Genomic DNA, 18,542 nt, shown 5'->3' on the forward strand with positions numbered 1-18,542 from the left:
TTCAAAACTTCATGCCCAAAAATTTGCTTCCATAGAGTTTAGAAATGTCCATAAGGGAAAGTATGTTGATCTAAATGAACTAAGTAATTTAGAGAAAATTCAATGGTTTACAAATTTAGATCTACTCCCAATCCTACAAATTAGTGAACCCATCTACTCAAGACTCGTTAGGTTGTTTTACAATAATCTACATATAAATAAAGAAGAAAGAGTGTCTACCTATCTCTTAGGACAATATATTTTCATTATAGATAGATTCATTTACGACATGATAGGCATTCCCATAAAAGATAGAGGCTGTTATTTTAGAGGATTGTGGGATGATGAAACAGTTGGGACAATGTACGTTGAAGCCTTAGGAATAATTTTCGGTAATCTTAACTTAGTGATACTTCCTAAAAGCTGTGAATATCTATTACCACTAAACATTAAAGTACTTCATCATATTCTAATTAGTATCATTCTCCCTAAACAATACCATCATGATAAAGTAAGTCAAATGGAACTAGGAATCATGTATTGGATCATGAAAGGACATAACATCTGTTTTGGTTACCTTATCCAACAAAACATGATAGAAATATCTAAGAAAGACCTGATGCTTCCATATGGTGGTATAATCACTAGAATACTTAATATCTATGATATTCCAATACCACCCGACGAAGAGGTAATAAAGGTAGATAGATTTAGCGTAATAAATAAAAATCTACTTCACCTAATGAGATGTTTATTTAGAAATGGAATGTGGGTTAGAATGCCTAGAAGAACCGATCCCCCTTAACCTGAACCAGAACCAAAAACACCAATCTTTAGGGGTACTCAATCTCCTCCGACTGGTTCCTTTGAGGAAACACATCCATTTGAGCAAGCTCCTGCATCATCTATCGAAGACATAGGGATTCGGATGGATCGCTTTGAACAAAGACAAGATCGGCTTGAACATCGCCAAGATCAAATCCTATCTGAGCTGCAGCAAATTCATCGACAATTTGACTCCTTATTTAGGCATTTTAATTTTCTACCTCCTGAATGAGCTTGTATATGTAAATGTGGTCACAATTTCTTCTTGTCTTGTTGTAACAATTATGTTGTTGTAAACTCTTTATGCTACTCATCTTGATCACAATATCCCTTGCCTTGATAACTACTAATCCTTGATATGTTTTACTTAATGTATTATTTGGTGAGCATATGCAGAGTTAGGAATATTAATGTAGATTGAACATCGTTTTCGGATTTTCCTTGAATCTCTTTACGCTACTCGTTTTCAAATTTTTCTTGATCACTTAAGTTTCACGTTGAGATTGAATGCTTCTATAACATGCTTACTTTATAAGTTGAAAATCTTGTGCCTTGGTTTCCATGATGAGCATGTTATACTCTCATTGTGATTTACGAATATTCATACATTGAATTCTTAATCCTTGAGCACTACAAAATTGTGTCCGAATGAATGAACTTGTTCAAATTATTTTTCGGACTTTCTTGATTCAATGATTAATCACTTTATGCTATGATGAGAAGTTTATACGATTATATGTCTTAATAACATGTTGAAAATTATATATTTTGGATACAAAAATTTTTATGATAATAAGCATGTGTTATTTTCATGAGTGTATTTGAAAAACATATGGCAAAAATGTGTCCGAATGCATGAACTTATTAAAATCATTTTTCGGACATTCTTAATTCATTCACTTAATAGTTATAATGAGAATTTTACACTATTATATGCCTTAATAACATGTTGGAAATTATGTGTTTTGGATACAAAAATTTCCACAATCATCAGTATGTTTTATCTTCATGATTGTGTTTGAAAATCTATAGCAAAACTATGTCCGAATGCATAAAAGTATTAAATTTTATTTTTGGATTTTCTTGATCCTAACATGATTTAGTATTTCTCTTCCGGGCTTAATGTAGCTTTCATAAGCATATGTCATATCGAGTTTGTTTCATATCATTGACATATGGAATCAATTAACAAATGCATCTCTCATAGACTTATCGTGTGAAAAATATTTTTTCAAGAAATGGATTTAATGAAATGATTCCTTCTTATGAATTCCTTCTTGAAAAAGGAAGATCTTTTTTAACACTTGCAAGGATTTGATTCACATACATATCTTGATCCTTGCAAAAATGAAGCGTGATTTAATCTCTTATCGATTTTAACTTCATTCAAGTAAGCTCACAAATGACTTTCCTCCTTCATGCAAAAAGATAATGACAAATAAAAAGAAAGAAGTAATGAAAGCTATCTCCATGTCATGTTTTCCTTGAGATATTTGTATAATTGGTATCCTATCACTCATTGTTGAAAACTGACATGAATCATTACCGCACTTATGCTTAAAGTTTGCTTAAATAATTCTCTTTTTTGTTGATGATAAAGGGGGAGAAATACATAGTAAATTGATGATAGAATTGCTATAATTGTCATATTTGCATTATGTTAAGATATCAAAAGCTTTTGGTAAGTAAAAGTAAATTGATTATGTGTAAAGTTTCTACAAATAGCTTTATCTATACAAGTCATAGACAAAGCCAAGTAACTCATAGAGTGCGAATGCGATAGTTATGACTACACATGCTGTAGACTATAACTCCTAATTATAGTCAACATAGAAAATGTTTATCCAGATATATCAAAACTACCTGTGGGTACATAATTTGGCATCATTTCCAAGATCTTTAGCTAATAGCAAAATTAAATTTGATAAAAATATCTTTTTCTCTTTGGGTAAAGTGCTCCGTTTTGAGATCTTGCTCCATACAGGATCTTGAGTATCTAATAATCTCTTTCAAGAGCTGAGCATTGTTTGTGTGTTGACATTCAAAGATTCTGTTACATCTCTCCTTCCACATCCACCAAATAGCGCATCTGAAAGTAACCTTTGCCAGTTGTGTGAGAGGCCCTTTTCTTGAGAAACATTGCATGAGGTCGCCTAGTTCTTGGTGCAAGTTTGGTTGCAGCAGTCTATTGAGTTCAAATCGTTGGAGAATCTCCTTCCATATCCATTTTGTATAATCACAAGCAAAATAGAGGTGGTCAACAGTTTCTTCTTATTGCATACAAAGGGAGCATCGGTTAACATGATAGATACCTCTTCTTTTCATATTGTCTATTGTAGGTAGTTTATTGAGAAGGGCCTGCCATGTACATAAGGAATGTCTTTGTGATCCCGGTCGATCCCATGTCCAATTGCTTGGGACCCACTTGTTATTTCTTTGCCTAATTTGATTCCATGCGGATGTGGCACTAAATTTGCCATTGTCATGAGGCCAAATAAGTTTATATGAAGAGTTGTTCCTGATTGGAATAGCTATAATAGTCGGCCAAAGTGATAACATTTCGGGAGAAATAGGATTAGGAAGACACCAGGTACCGTTAGCAATGAACTCAGAAACCTTTCAATCTTTGGGAGCCCCAAGATCTTTACGTATTCTGTCGCCATATAATTGAAATATACTCTTCCCATTCACCCAAGGATCATACCACATATTAGTACTAGTTCCAGAAGAGATTGCATAAGAAATGTGTTTGATTAGCCAAATTCCTTGCCTTTAAAATTCCTTTCCAAGCTGCAGAGTGGAATGTTCTTGTTGAAATTTCCCAGATTGATTCCTTTGAAAGATACCTAGCAGAAACCCAATGTGACTATAAGGAACATTTGTTTTGCAAAAGATCCCACAATTGCTGTACCAGACATGCTTGATTCCAATCTGTAGTATTTCTCAAGTTTAGCCCCCCTTCATCTTTCGGTTTGCAAATGCTATCCCAATTTACCATATGCATTGCCTTATCATTTGTGCCATTCCAGAAGAAGTTCATTAATAACCGTTCAATATCTTGGAGAAGTCCAGCAGGCAGAAGAAATGCATTACACCAATATATAGAGTAGGAGTGCAATACCGAACGGATGAGTTCGAGTCGTCCTGCTTTTGATAGAAACCTATTTTCCCAAGAAGAAATTCTAATCTTTATTTTTTACAAGATAGACTGACAGTGGGTTTTGTGAATGCCTGTGGATATGAGCGGGAGACCCAAATAAGGAACTGGCAAGCTTCCCTCACTAACCCCCAAACTTTGTGCAATAAAGACCTTATCCTTAACGTAAGGGCTCATATATACTTTACTTTTCGTATGATTTAACTGAAGTCCAGAAACCATACCAAAGTCATTCATAATAGTAGCCAGGTTCTTTACTGAAGTTGGTTCATTTTGGAGAAAGATAAGTAAATCATCTGCAAATGTTATATGTGATATATGAATAGAACCAGCAATGGGTACCTTAATGCTACCATTTAAGACTGCGTGTTTCAACATACAACTAAGTCCTTCCATCACAATAGTAAAAAGATACGGAGAGAGTGGATCACCTTATCGGATGCCATTCGTGCTCCCAAAAAAACCAATAGGTGAGCCATTAAAGAGTCTCGAAAACTTTGGAGTTTCCAGGCAAGATTGAATCCAATTAACCCATTGCTGTGGGAAGTTCATATCGAGGAGCATCTTATAGATAAATTTCCTATTAACTAAATCAAAGGCTTTCCGTAAATCAGCTTTAAAACAGATTTTTGTCCCTCTTGCTTTTGAATGCAAATCTTTGACCAAGTCATTAGCAAGCAAAATGTTATGATGTATACTTCTCCCTTTGTTGAAAGCAGCTTGATTTGGGCTAATGATCTTGTGTATTACCTTTTGCATTCTATTTGCCAATACTTTGGAGATGATCTTGTAAATAAAGTTGCATAATGATATGGGTCGATAGTTCTCTAGTGAATCAGCCCTTGCATTCTTCGGAATTAAAGAAATAAAAGTGTAATTCATCTCTCTAAGAATATGACCTGAAGAGAAAAAATGTTGGCAAGCCTTGATCACATCATTTCCAATAATAGACCAAGCAATTTGGTAAAATTCAATTGGAAATCCATCTGGACCTGGGCTTTTGTGCTTTGGTGACTTATAGACAACACATACAATTTTGTCATCTGTAATTGGGGCATTGAGAATTGAAATAGCTTCCGAATCAAGTTTTCTAGTCGGCTCCACATGAATGTTATTAGGTTTCCCAGCTTGATTGAGTAAGGAATAAAAAAATTGCTCTGTGTGTGCTTTAACCTCATCTAAATTCTCAATAAGATTATCATCTTTGTCTCTGCATTTGCTGATACGGTTAATAGCCCTCCGAGTAGCAATTGATGCATAGAAAAATTTAGTATTGGAATCCCCTAGTGTAAGCCAATGCTGTCGAGACTTCTGCTTTGCAAAACTTTCCTCCTGTTTTAAGGCTTGCATGAAGTTATTTCTAGCTTCTGTCTCTTTGTAGATAATATTTTCATCATTTGGCTGAAGTTGCAGCTCATGTTGTAACGACATTAGTTCCTTTCTGCAAAATTGAACTCTTGTGGTAATATTGCCAAAGGTATTTGTATTCCACTCCTTTAGTGTTGCTTTACAGTCTTTGAGCTTTTGACATAAGATGTAAGGGGGGGATCCATGCACATTAACATTCCAAGCAGATCTGATAACATCAAGAAATTGAGGATGAGTACTTCACATGTTAAAGAATCTAAATGGTTTCTTGCCTCTTGGTGTGTAACATCCCTCATTTCTGAATTTTCGTATAAGTTTCTAATTGTAATGTAAGTATCTATTTTAAATTTGATAAAAAGTTAAAGTATGAATCTGAGAACTTATTCATAAGAGTTGGAGGATTTGTTAAAAAAAAATCTGAGGACCTATATGTAAACCCTGAGGACCTAATCGTAAATATAATAAATACAAGGACTAAACTACAAAATGCACAAAAATACAAATCCCACCGTTTAAGCCTCTCTGCCTTCGTTCATAAGGAACCAGAGAAGGCAGCTACGTGGAAGCACAGGAGAAAGAAAGAAAGAAGAAGAGAAGAAAAAGGGGGAAGAAGAAGAAGAAAAAAAATTGGGGCTTTGAGGTTTCTTGCTCAAATCTTCTCATTTAGGGTCAAAATTCTCAAAGGCAAGTGTTCTAACCCCATTTTACAGAAGTATTAGTCTATGTTCCTATATTGATTCTGAAAGATTTATGCTTAGAACCTGATATTTCTCTCTTTGGATAAAAAACCAAGGATCTGAAATTTTTTTAGTAAACTGACCCCTATACACTGTTTCCGCTATAATTTTTAGCACCAAATGTGGATTCAGGTAGGACCTAGGTCGTTTGAAATTAGACTCTTATATCTTTCTTTTGACACTGATTTTGTAGATTTTGGACACCGAATACTTACCCAAACATCTGTTTCAAATGAACCTATAGATGCTGTAGAACAGGGATCAAAATTTCTGACCTTTCGATACTAAAATACCTATAAGTCCCTGTTCGAAATTCTGATTTGTACCAAACTAACTTCATCCGAAACTAGACTTGTAGACCTTTCTTTTGACATATTGATTGAAAAATTTGGAATTCAAATGCCTATCCTATTATCTGTTGAATCCGACCCTATAAATTCTGTAAAACAGTGATTTTGTTTTTGACCTTGTGTTACCAAATCAAAGGTAACTCCTTGTTGGAAACCATTATTCGTACGAAACTTGTTTCAACAGAAAATAGATTGATATATCTTTCAGCAGTAGCTTTCCTAAGAGTATTGGAGCATAACTGATAATCTGAAGTATTTGTTCAATGTGTTTCTTGAATTCTGTCAGAAATCGAGCTTTGGTCGATTTCGCGCATTCTGTTTCATTTGTTTGGAAATAGATTCCATTCAGTCCCCTTCACTCAATTGAGACTTATGTTGGTGCTTGAATTCTGGTTTGATCTTGTCTGTAAATTATTTACATTCTTAAAACATTTTGTGTAACTTTCAAGCTATATCGTATTGACACATATAGGCACATGTATATCCCATTGTTCCGCATTTGCTTTCGAAATGTGCCTATTCTAGTTTCATTCTTTTGGATATTGAATTCATCTAACCTTCTTATTTGAATTGAGCTATATATGATTGCTTGGAATCCGTTTATACTTTTGCTTTCATTTCATTCCAATCTGAATACATTTGTGAGAGATTGTTGCTAGCATCGTATTGACTCATAAAGGCACATGTACATTTTATTGTTCCGCGTGTGCTTTCGATATATGCTATTTATTGTTCATACTGCCTTTTGTACTCTGGTGTTGTGGGATATGTGAACCTTTGCTAGAAATGGTAAAGGGAGTTATGCATAGAGCCTGCGATGCTCTGCCGGCCCCCTCTAACTTCACCTAGACGTGGGTGGATGGAGCTCCTAGACGTGGGAGACTTCTGTCTGGTGGTCATTGAGAAATGGATGAATCACATTCTGTCTGTGGTCCCACTACACCTTCTGTATGTTTGATATGATATCCAGAGCTTTGGTTATGTGTTTTTGTACATGCTTTGGATAAGAATGATATGAATGCAACGTCAAAGACGATGTTTGAGCTTTTGTTTGGTATTTGTTATTGATATGCTCCGAAATATTCCATATGCCGTTGATATGCTCCGGAACATTTCATACACCACTGATAAGCTCCGAAACATTTCATTTGTTATTTATATGCTCCGACATGTTTCATTCATCGTTGATATGCTTCGAAATGTTTCATACGCCGTTGATATGCTCTGGAACATTTCATATGACATTGATAAGCTCTGAAATGTTTCATTCATTGTTGATATGCTCCGGAACATTTCATACGCCATTGATAAGCTCCGAAATGTTTCATTCATTGTTGATATGCTTCGAAATGTTCTATACGCCGTTGATATGCTCCGGAACATTTCATACGACATTGATAAGCTCCGAAATGTTTCATTCATTGTTGATATGCTTCGAAATGTTCCATATGCCGTTGATATGCTCCAGAACATTTCATACGCCATTGATAAGCTCTGAAATGTTTCATTCATTGTTGATATGCTTCGAAATGTCCCATACGCCGTTGATATGCTCCGGAACATTTCATACATCATTGATAAGCTCCGAAATGTTTCATTTGTTATTGATATACTCTGAAACGTTTCATTCGTTGCTGATTTGCTCCAATTACTCTATGCCCCATCTGTTATGAACCAAATATGTATGATTGAAATGACAATTGTGATTCTGCACCTAATGATATTACGTCTATGAATTCGTATATTCTGCCTTGCATTTTGAAACTTTATCTCTTTGGAAATTGTCCTCTTTTGACATGGATATGTTAGTCACTTGCTGAGCTTTTTATGCTCACCCCGTTGTTGTATAAATTTTTCAGGATAGCTTGTCGCTTGCTTAAATGTTAAGATTGGGCTCAGGCAGTGGAAAGCTAAAAGATTTTGGGCAGATCTTTATTAGTATATATATTTTTGTTGTATAAGCACACGCTGCATCTAATGAAATATTGACGATGAATCTAAACTTGTGGATTTTGTAAAAGTTTAAAGGACCTCTCATGTTTAAGATTCTGGAATGTTAAGTTTAATTTGTGTAACGATATGAACTTATGGTAAACATTGGTTTTGTGACTGTATAGACTCCCACACTTGTGAATTTATGTTGTGGTTATTAATTTGATGAGATGGGTTCATATTTTATGAATCATCTATCAATGTGTTGTATGTTTATAAACTGCGCCGGTTTTATAGATATGAATTTGATAGAATATTTTTCAGTGTCCTCAAATGTTAGTTTGGATCCTGGATTGGTTTGTGTTGAAAATTTTAATATCATGGATATTTTGAGGGGCGTGACATGGTGTCACTTTGTGTGCGTGTATATACATTAAAGAATGGTCAGAAAACAAAGGAGCACCATACTCAAGAAGTGAATCTGGGTAAACTGTTAACCATTCATGATTAATCAAACACCTATCAAGTCGAGCCATTATTTTTCTATTAGCAGCACCTTGATTACTCTAAGAGAGCCAATTACCCACAGATTTCATATCAAACAATGCTGTAGTGTCAATGTAATCATTAAAACTTTGAAGCTGGCTTTCTGAAAGTTGTCTACCCCCCTCTTTTTCATTTGTGTACCGAACAATATTAAAGTCTCCAAGAACAATCCAAGGTACATTGAGACAGCCATTTACAATATTAGTCAGGTCAGACCAAAGAGTATTTCTTTCTTGCATACTGTTTGAAGCATATATACTAGTGAAATTGAATTGACAGCCATTCTTTTTGTCATCTACCTTAAGATGAATGAATGGATCAGTAGCAGAAATAAACCAAGCATTAATAGAGTTAGGATGCCATAAGGCCCATATTCTACCAAAAGTTTCATTTGAGTCATTGGTAAACAGTTCTGCGTCCGGCCATATTAAATTCTTTTGAGCTTGAACGCGCGATTGTTTAATTTTCGTTTCCACTAGAATAACAATATCACATGCAGCAGACTTGATTATTCTGTTGAGCTCTCGACATTTCTCTGGCTTATTAAGTCCGCGAACATTCCAGCATGTTATCTTTATCGGTAATAAACAAATGAAAAGGTGGTAAGGTATTCATCCTACGACTTTGGATGGACTGTACCATCCTTTTTCTTATCCTTCGGTTTTGTATTTTCCTCCCACACAATATCCTTACATTTTATGGCTTTATTCCTATATTTATCCACTTTATCTATAGCTTGCAGATTTTTAAACTTTAAAGAACCTTGAATCATGTGGTCTTGATTGCCAGGGTTTGTTGAAGCACGATAAGATTGTTGCAGCACAATATCCTGGATAGTACTTGTTGGAGCAGCCTGGCTAGAGAGGTTTGTTGGGGCATGAGTTTGTTGAGACAGAATATCCTTGTTGGCGATGTTTGTTGTGGCCTGAGTTTATTGAGGAAGATATCCTTGCTAGCGAGATTTGTTTGGGCCTGAGTTCGTTGAGCTATTGTGGACGGATCCGATGATATTGGAAGAGATGAAGTTCCAGACTTATGTTTCTCCTGTCCACTAGTACCATGGGAAACCTCTGTTGTGGAAGGCTCCGACATTATAGGTGCTAGTCATAGGTGCCCAGCAAGCCAATCACGTGAGTGATGGCACGTGTGACTTGATACAGAATCTTTTTTGCTTATTATATTTTGGCGTATATCACTTTATAACTATTGCATAAATGCATACATATATTGTGATGTCCTTGGATTTGTGCAATGGGAATCAGATCGTGATGAGATCACGATAATGAGATCGATTCACCTTTAAACACATATCCTAAATGATCCCGGTCATAGGTTACTCGAGAGGGACATCATGATAACCGGATAGACTGGTGTGCTGTAAACCCGTCCATATGATGGATGCAGCTGGTCTCATAGCTGCTCGTGTAGGGACACTAGGGATACAGTACAGGTGCTCATTGGAGAATGAGTTCACTGATTGATCCGCTTACGGAATGCTGGATGGTTGATGATGCCTTATTGTCAGACAGCGATTCCGTAGTCCTAGTGGTGTATCTGGTCCTTAGACTTGAGACACCAAGGATGTCCTGTATGAGTGCTCCACTCTTTGATACCAGACTTATAGGTTTGGCTGTCCCAGATCTAGTACAGCTGGTCATTAGGAGTGGTAGTCGACCTTACGAGGGCTATTGAGTGTCGATAGAGGATCATCCACTCTCGGCATCATGAGAGGAATATCCCATGTGTTCTTGCTCAGACAAATCTCTGGCCAGGGTCATTCGGGTTGAGAGAGAAAGAGTTCTCCGGGAGAATCCGATTAGAGCGAGACTCGAGTAGAAACCGTATGGGTCTGACAACACCATGCTCGATATACGGTCTCTGGGATATTAGATGGATGAGGGATTATAGGTACACGGTAACTGAGGACAGACAGGTCCAATGGATTGGATTCCCCTGTATCGTCTGGGGACTACGGCGTAGTGGCCTAGTACTTCCGTAGTCGATGAGTCAAGTGAATTATTACAGAGATAATAATTCACTGAGTTAGAAGGAGTTCTGACAGGTATGACTCACGGCCAGCTCGATATTGGGCCTAGAGGGTCACACACATATGGTAGGCATTGCGATGAGTAGAGGTTCGGATATGAGATATCCGATGGAGCCCTTATCTTATTGGATGCAGATCCAATACCCACTAGGGGAGGACCCATTAGGGTTTGACAGGGGACCTCTATAAATAGGAGGGATTCAGAGCCTCATGGGCTAGAGCCATTGCTTGCTTTTCCTATTCTCTTCTTCCTCTCCACCTCAGATCAGGCCTGGAGTTTTTGAGGAACGTCGTCGCAACCCTGCTGTGTGGATCACCGCTAGAGAGAAGGACGTTTGACCTCCTTCACCCTCTCCTAAGGATCTGTAAGGAAAGGGATATACGATCTCCCTAGGTAACATAATCTACTTTATACGCAGTTTTGAGTTTCGCGGATTTTGCGCACCAATCTTCGCATGACGACGAACATCTTTTTGGGAATTGGGGATTTTGTTTTCTTGTTCTTCCGCTGCGCATGTGATGTCGCCCCCATGATTTCCCAACAGTGGTATCAGAGCCAGGTTGTTCGTGCGAATGATTGGTTTTGAACTGCATGTGTTGTGTTTAGGAAGAATATTGACGTCAAAATCGTTGACGCAAAAGCGAGAAAGGGCAGCAACAGTTGCTGCCCTCGATCTACGTGCGTGAAGCGCAGCCGAAGGCGGGCAGCACAGGGGCTGCTTCTGCAGCAGCCGGTCGGCGGCCTGCTTGCAGCAGGCTTGCTGCCGGCGGGGCTGGCAGCCCACTAGCAGCGGCGTGTTAGGACTCTAGCTAGGAGAGTCCTAATTGAGAGGGACATTCATGTAAAACTGTTAGGACTCTATCTAGGAGAGTCCTAATTGAGAGGGACATTCTGTTAGGACTCTAGCTAGGAGAGTCCTAATTGAGAGGGGCATTCATGTAGGAGGTTTTTTCTTAGAGAAGAATTAGGAGTTGTAAGGAAATAGGAGTCTTGAGTAGGAGTCCTATTAGGAGTTGGTTAGAAGTAAGAGTCTTAAGTAGGAGTCCTATTAGGAGTTAGGGTTTAGAAGCCCTATAAATAGCCATGTATTCCTTCTCTTTTGATAAGCAATAGATGAATCTTTTCTGCAGCCTTTGAGCAGCAACTTGGAGGGAGGAACCCCTATAGAGTTCCAAGGAGGCCGATCCCCTAAAGAGATCAACCCCAAGTTTAGAATCTGTAAGGGTTCTAACACCTGGTATCGGAGCAGCGTTCTTGGCGTCTCGCTGCCCTTCCACAGCCATTCATCAACCCTCCACAACCATCCAAAGCAATTCCCATAATTGCATAACAGATCATCGCCGAATTCCGCCATCATCTCCACCGCCACGGATCATCCTTTGATCTCCCCGTGAATTGCAACAGGTTCTGGTTTTCTACCTTACTGCTGCTGTAATTTAGTTATCGTTATTTGAAAATCCCAAAAAAATTATTCCTATATTGCTGCATAAACTTTTCGTCATAAAGTTTTCATCTCTACGACGAAAGATACATTGCAGAATTCCAACCGTATAGCACTATCTGTTTGATCTTGCTACTATGTTTTTTCTATCCAAATCTTCACGAAATTTTATGACATCTTTGACACTTCCTAACAGCAGATTTTCCTTTGGTTTTGTCAAAAAATTCTCAAATTAATCAATGATATTTTACATCTAATCTGCTATACTTGAAAATCTACACCGTAAAATTTCAGCCGCATAGCACTGATTGTTTGATCTTGATACTACGTTGTTTCTATCCAAATCTTTACGAAATTTTTATGTTAGCTTTGACACTTCCTAATAGTGGATTTCCCTTTAGTTTCATCAAAAAATTCTCAATATAAACTTCTGATCTTTTACGTCCAATCTGCTATACTTCAAAATCTATGCTGCAGAAAATTTCAGCCGCATATTGTTGCCTTAACCCATCTATTTGCAATCTTTTTTGAATGAAATTTCTTATACACTTTATAGATCATCTTGGCTTCCATCTAAGATTGATCTATTGAGGAATTCATCTCTAAAACCGATTTTTGTGTTGCTATAAATTTTCATCGTAAACTGCTGAAATTTTTCGACGAGAATTTTGCTATCGCAACTTGCACCAATTTCCTTGCTATTATACTGCCGAAATTTTTTTCATTAAATTAGTCATCCTTGCTGTCATATAAACTGTGATTTTGCTATCAATTCTCTCAAGTTTTTGGTGGAAATTACGTTGAGAAACCATTGTTTCTTCGATGACAATTCTGCTCTTACAAAACAGCACATACTTGCTGCAACTTCCACTGATTTCTCTCAAACCTTTGCTGCCATCTACCACAGATCCAAAACTTTCATCCATAGCCCTAAAACTCCACCAAACGACACCCTCAAACTGCACCCAAAACAGCCACAAAATAAGCCTAAATCGTAGCCTACATCCACCGATCCACCAACCTTTTCGACCATCACTTCTCTCAACCTATACATGCCTTTAACCTGACAACAAAAGAGAGATCTTAACATCATAGATTTGGAGGCATATACTATGGCATCTAAGGAGGCAATCGATGCTAAATTCGAAGCCTTGGAGGCACGAATGGAGGATAAGATTCGGACGCTCTTTACCGAACTCAGATTGGGCCGACTACTAAGCCCGAAAAAATCATATCACGGAGAGAGCTTTGCCCAATCGCACCAGGCCCGAAGAGATGAGTTCCAAGGGAGGGGAGGCTCTATGATCGATCCCAACTATCCACGCATAAGGGTGGACTTCCCTAGATGGGAAGAAGGAGACCTGATTGGTTGGATCTTGCACGCGGAGCGATATTTTCGGTACAACAAAACCGCGGATGCATCTATGGTGAAAATTGCAGCTATACATCTTGAAGGGGATGCTATACAGTGGTTTGACTGGTTTGAACATACTTATGGAGTCCTTTCATGGCAACAATTCAAAGAAGGACTGCTGATCCGCTTCAGACCAACCGATTACGAGAATATTGACGGACAACTAGCAAAGATCCGACAAACCTCCACCATTCAGGAGTACCAAACCAGGTTTGAAAGGTTATCTAATTAAACTCTTGATTGGTCTCAAAAACAGCTATTGAGGACATTTATTGAGGGCTTGAAGCCGGAGATCCGAGGAGAAGTTAAAGCGCGACAACCGTACACGCTTATGGCATCCATCTCTTTCGCACGACATCAAGAGGAGCAATTGAACCATGAAGCTCGAAGGACTAGGGTCACTCCTCAACCAGCAATACAGAAGCCCTTAGCCCCCCCTACTGTTGACCGAGTCCCTGCACCAAAAAGGTTGACAAGAGAAGAGCTTCAGGAGCGATCTGCGAAGGGGTTATGTTGGCATTGCGATGAGCCGTGGAGCCGTGAGCATCGCTATAGTAAAGGGAGACTTCTTATGATTGAACCAATAGAAGAAGAGGTCATTGAACATCCAGAAGAGAGCCTTGAACATGAAGAAGAAGATGCAGAAGAAGAGCCACAATCGACTGAAGTTACGGTACATGCACTAGCCGGCTACTCAAACCCGCAAACGATGAAAGTTGGAGGCCTTCTCAAACAACAACCGATCACTGTTCTCATCGACACGGGCAGTTCTAATAACTTTCTAAATAGTAAGGTTACTATCCAGATGGCCTTACCTATTGAGAATTGCAGCAGGTTTGACGTTAAGGTCGTTGACGGACGGATTTTGAATTGTGATCGTAGGCGCCCGCAGGAGAAACTATTGCTGCAGGACCAAGAGATAATTGCAGATTTCTTCCTTCTCCCTCTTGATGATCATGAGGCCATGCTCAGAATTAAATGGTTGACAACATTAGGTGATTTTTCTTGGAATTTTATGAAACTAATTATGAAATTTTACAGTAAGGAGAAACAGGTGATACTGCACGGGAAACGTGGGGGCGACGTAACGATGATTTGCACACAACAAATGAAGAAGGTTTTGCATAAAGAATGCAGTGGCTTTTTGATACAACTTGAGCAGCAAACTAAGGGAGAGCCAACAAAATTGGAAGATCCAAATCTACTTCCTTTGCTTGCTGAATTTTCAGATATATTTGATGAACTACGCAACCTACCTCTTACCCGTCGGCATGATCATTGTATAACGATTCTTCCAGGCCAATCTCTAGCAAATGCTCAGCCATATCAATATCCACATCTCCAAAAGGATGAAATAGAAAGGATTGTAAAAGAGATGCTCAAAACAGGAGTTATTTGGCCATGTTGTAGCCCCTACTCTTCACCGGTGCTCCTCATACGAAAGAAGGATGGAATATGGCGATTATGTGTTGATTACCAAACTCTCAATGGCATAACCATCAAGGATAAATACCCTATTCCAGTAGTAGATGAGTTGCAAGATGAAAGGGAGCACAAATCTTCACAATGCTGGACCTTCGATCCGGGTATCATCAAATACGAGTATGCGAAGAAGACATACCGAAAACCACCTTTTGAACACATAATAACCACTATGAATTTTTGCTTTCTTCAAAAGAAGGTGGAATATCTTAGGCATATCATATTAGAGGAAGGTGTGGCAGTAGACCCCTTCAAAATTGGAGCAATGCAAAATTGGCTGACCCCGAGGAACATAAAATTGCTACATGGTTTTCTGGGTTTAACAGGCTACTACTGCAAGTTCGTGAAAAACTATGGAGAGATCAGTGCACCACTTCTTTTTTGAAAAAAGATGTCTTCCAATGATCGGACAGAGCCTCCGTTGCCTTCGACAAACTTAAGGCAGCCATGACAACGACGCCGGTGCTAACATTACCAGATTTCAACCGACCCTTCATTATTGAGGCCGATGCATCTGGAGTCGGAATTGGAGCAATTCTCATGCAAGATCGTCGACCACTCGCATACACTAGCAAGGCATTATCTCCCTCCCATCAAAATAAGTCAATATATGATAAGGAGATGCTCGCCATTGTGCGCGCAGCAACGAGGTGGAGACCCTACTGGATTGGTCGACGATTTCAAATTAAAACGACCATAAAAGCCTTAAGTACTTTTTGGAGCGAAAGATATCATCCCCTGAGCAGCAAAACTGGGTAACAAAACTTCTTGGATTTGATTATGAAATAACTTACAAAAAGGGGAAAGAGAATGTTCTTGCAGATGCGCTTTCGTAGCTACCCGAGCAAGCTGAAGTTTTGGCCATTTCACTTCCGACCAACGACTTCCTTGAGGATATTAAGATGGAATGGTAGGAAGATTCAGAGACTAGTAAGATTATAAAAAAATTGGAGGAAGCACCAAGTTCCGTAGCTCATTACAATTGGGACTCAAAAGAATTACACTATAAGAGTACTAAATTGAAAAGGAGTATGGCATATCACTCACAAATCGACGGCCAGACAGAAGTTGTAAATAGGTGCTTGGAGATAGCCCAAAGCCACCCACCAAATATGACTACCCAAGGAGGACTTCAGACTCAGCCAAGTGCCATTATTGATCAACGGATTATGACTCGACGACGACGATCCACTACTGAATTGCTAATACAGTGGGCAAACCTACTAACAGAAGATGCCACTTTGGAGAACTATGATGACTTGAAGATCAAATTCCCAAAATTCATGAATCGTCAGCCTCGAGGACAAGGCTGATTTGAAGAGGGCGGGTTTGTTAGGACTCTAGCTAGGAGAGTCCTAATTGAGAGGGACATTCATGTAAAACTGTTAGGACTCTAGCTAGGAGAGTCCTAATTGAGAGGGACATTCTGTTAGGACTCTAGCTAGGAGAGTCCTAATTGAGAGGGGCATTCATGTAGGAGGTTTTTTCTTAGAGAAGAATTAGGAGTTGTAAGGGAATAGGAGTCTTGAGTAGGAGTCCTATTAAGAGTTGGTTAGAAGTAAGAGTCTTAAGTAGGAGTCATATTAGGAGTTAGGGTTTAGAAGCCCTATAAATAGCCATGTATTCCTTCTCTTTTGATAAGCAATAGATGAATCTTTTCTGCAGCCTTTGAGCAGCAACTTGGAGGGAGGAACCCCTATAGAGTTCCAAGGAGGCCGATCCCCTAAAGAGATCAACCCCAAGTTTAGAATATGTAAGGGTTCTAACACGGCGCCTGCCGCCGCTGGTCCCGCGGGCGAAACCCCCCCCCACAGGGGCGGCCGCCCGGCGGGACAGCACCGCCTGCGGAGGCAGCGGCGCCCGAAAGGGGCGCCCACCCGCAGCGGCATCGCCGTCAACGGGCGTGCCCGCCTGCAGGCGAGGGCAGTGCCCTCGCCCCGCCGCACAGGCCGTCGCCGACAGTGTGGCGGCGGCGGCAGCAGCGAAAGGGGGAAAGAATATTAGGGTTTTCTGGCCAAAAGATAGTTTTGCCCCTCGGAATTTGAGAAATTCCAGTTTCTGTCTTTTGTCCAAATTACGAAAATACCCCTATAAATTCAGAAATTCCCTACATGTCCCTGATTTCAGAAAATATTAATTAATTAAAAGGTTTAGTTGATTATTATTTTTATTATTATCTAGTAGTCCTACATGATGATTATTTATACATGTGATGTATGATGTGTGGACGGATGATCATGGACCGTGTGATGTGTGTACTTGTGATTATTATTATTGAGGTCTGCGAGCCTCCATTATATTTCTCGTTTATTGACGGGCCTGCATGCCTATGATTAAGTTGTAATCACATGAGGAGGCGCAGCGGGAGCATGGATGCAATAGCGGGACCCATGAGACGGACGATCGTGATGCATGAAGATGCATCAAGATGTCGACGGAACCGATGAGGACGAGATGGACGATCACAGGGCATGGAGATGCACCGTTGCACACATAGATCTTGATGTGAGTGATTAGGCCTACTGGCTCGGGCCTAATCACATTAGGTTGTGGTCCATGATCATCTGGTGTAATTAATTATACACATACTAGATAAGTATATATATTTTCATGCGATGTATATATATATTAAATATGTATATGTGTGACATGTCATATTAGGAGACCAAATCTTAGAAACATCTCTCGATAATATTAAGTCGGTAAACGTGAGGCAATTAGATTGACCCACGTGGCCTTCCATCGTTATAAGTAGGAACCGATTCCCGGTGTAGGTTGAGTTGGTCGAGTCCCTCGAGACTCATCTATATCGTGATTCGCTATCTTGCTTACGACATAGAGATGTCACCGGTGACCTGAGGGCATGGTATACTTGGTCGAGTCCCTCGAGGGTATATCATCAAATCAGACTCATCTTGTAACGAAGGTGTTGACTTAACCGAGCATCATGGTTGGTCGAGTCCCTCGAGGCCATGGTGATTCGGAGGCCGAACAGGACGGGAATCACAAGGAGTTGTGATCGGCAAGAGTTGCCTACCTTTTAGGCTTAGTGTGATTGGTCGAGTCCCTCGAGGTTACACTAAGACACTGATTGGATCCTGATCCCCACTAGAAGTCTGCCGGAGACTTCCGTTTCACGTGCTGAGGGTGTCGCGAGACTCGTTAGTAAAATAGTGGGAGCATATTAAGATAGAAGTCCATATCTTGATAGTTTATTTCTTGCAAAATCTGCATGTTATTCATTTCTACTGCATCTTTATTTT

Source organism: Musa acuminata, chromosome BXJ1-2 (genome assembly GCF_036884655.1).
Source record: "Musa acuminata AAA Group cultivar baxijiao chromosome BXJ1-2, Cavendish_Baxijiao_AAA, whole genome shotgun sequence".
Lineage (NCBI taxonomy): Eukaryota > Viridiplantae > Streptophyta > Magnoliopsida > Zingiberales > Musaceae > Musa > Musa acuminata.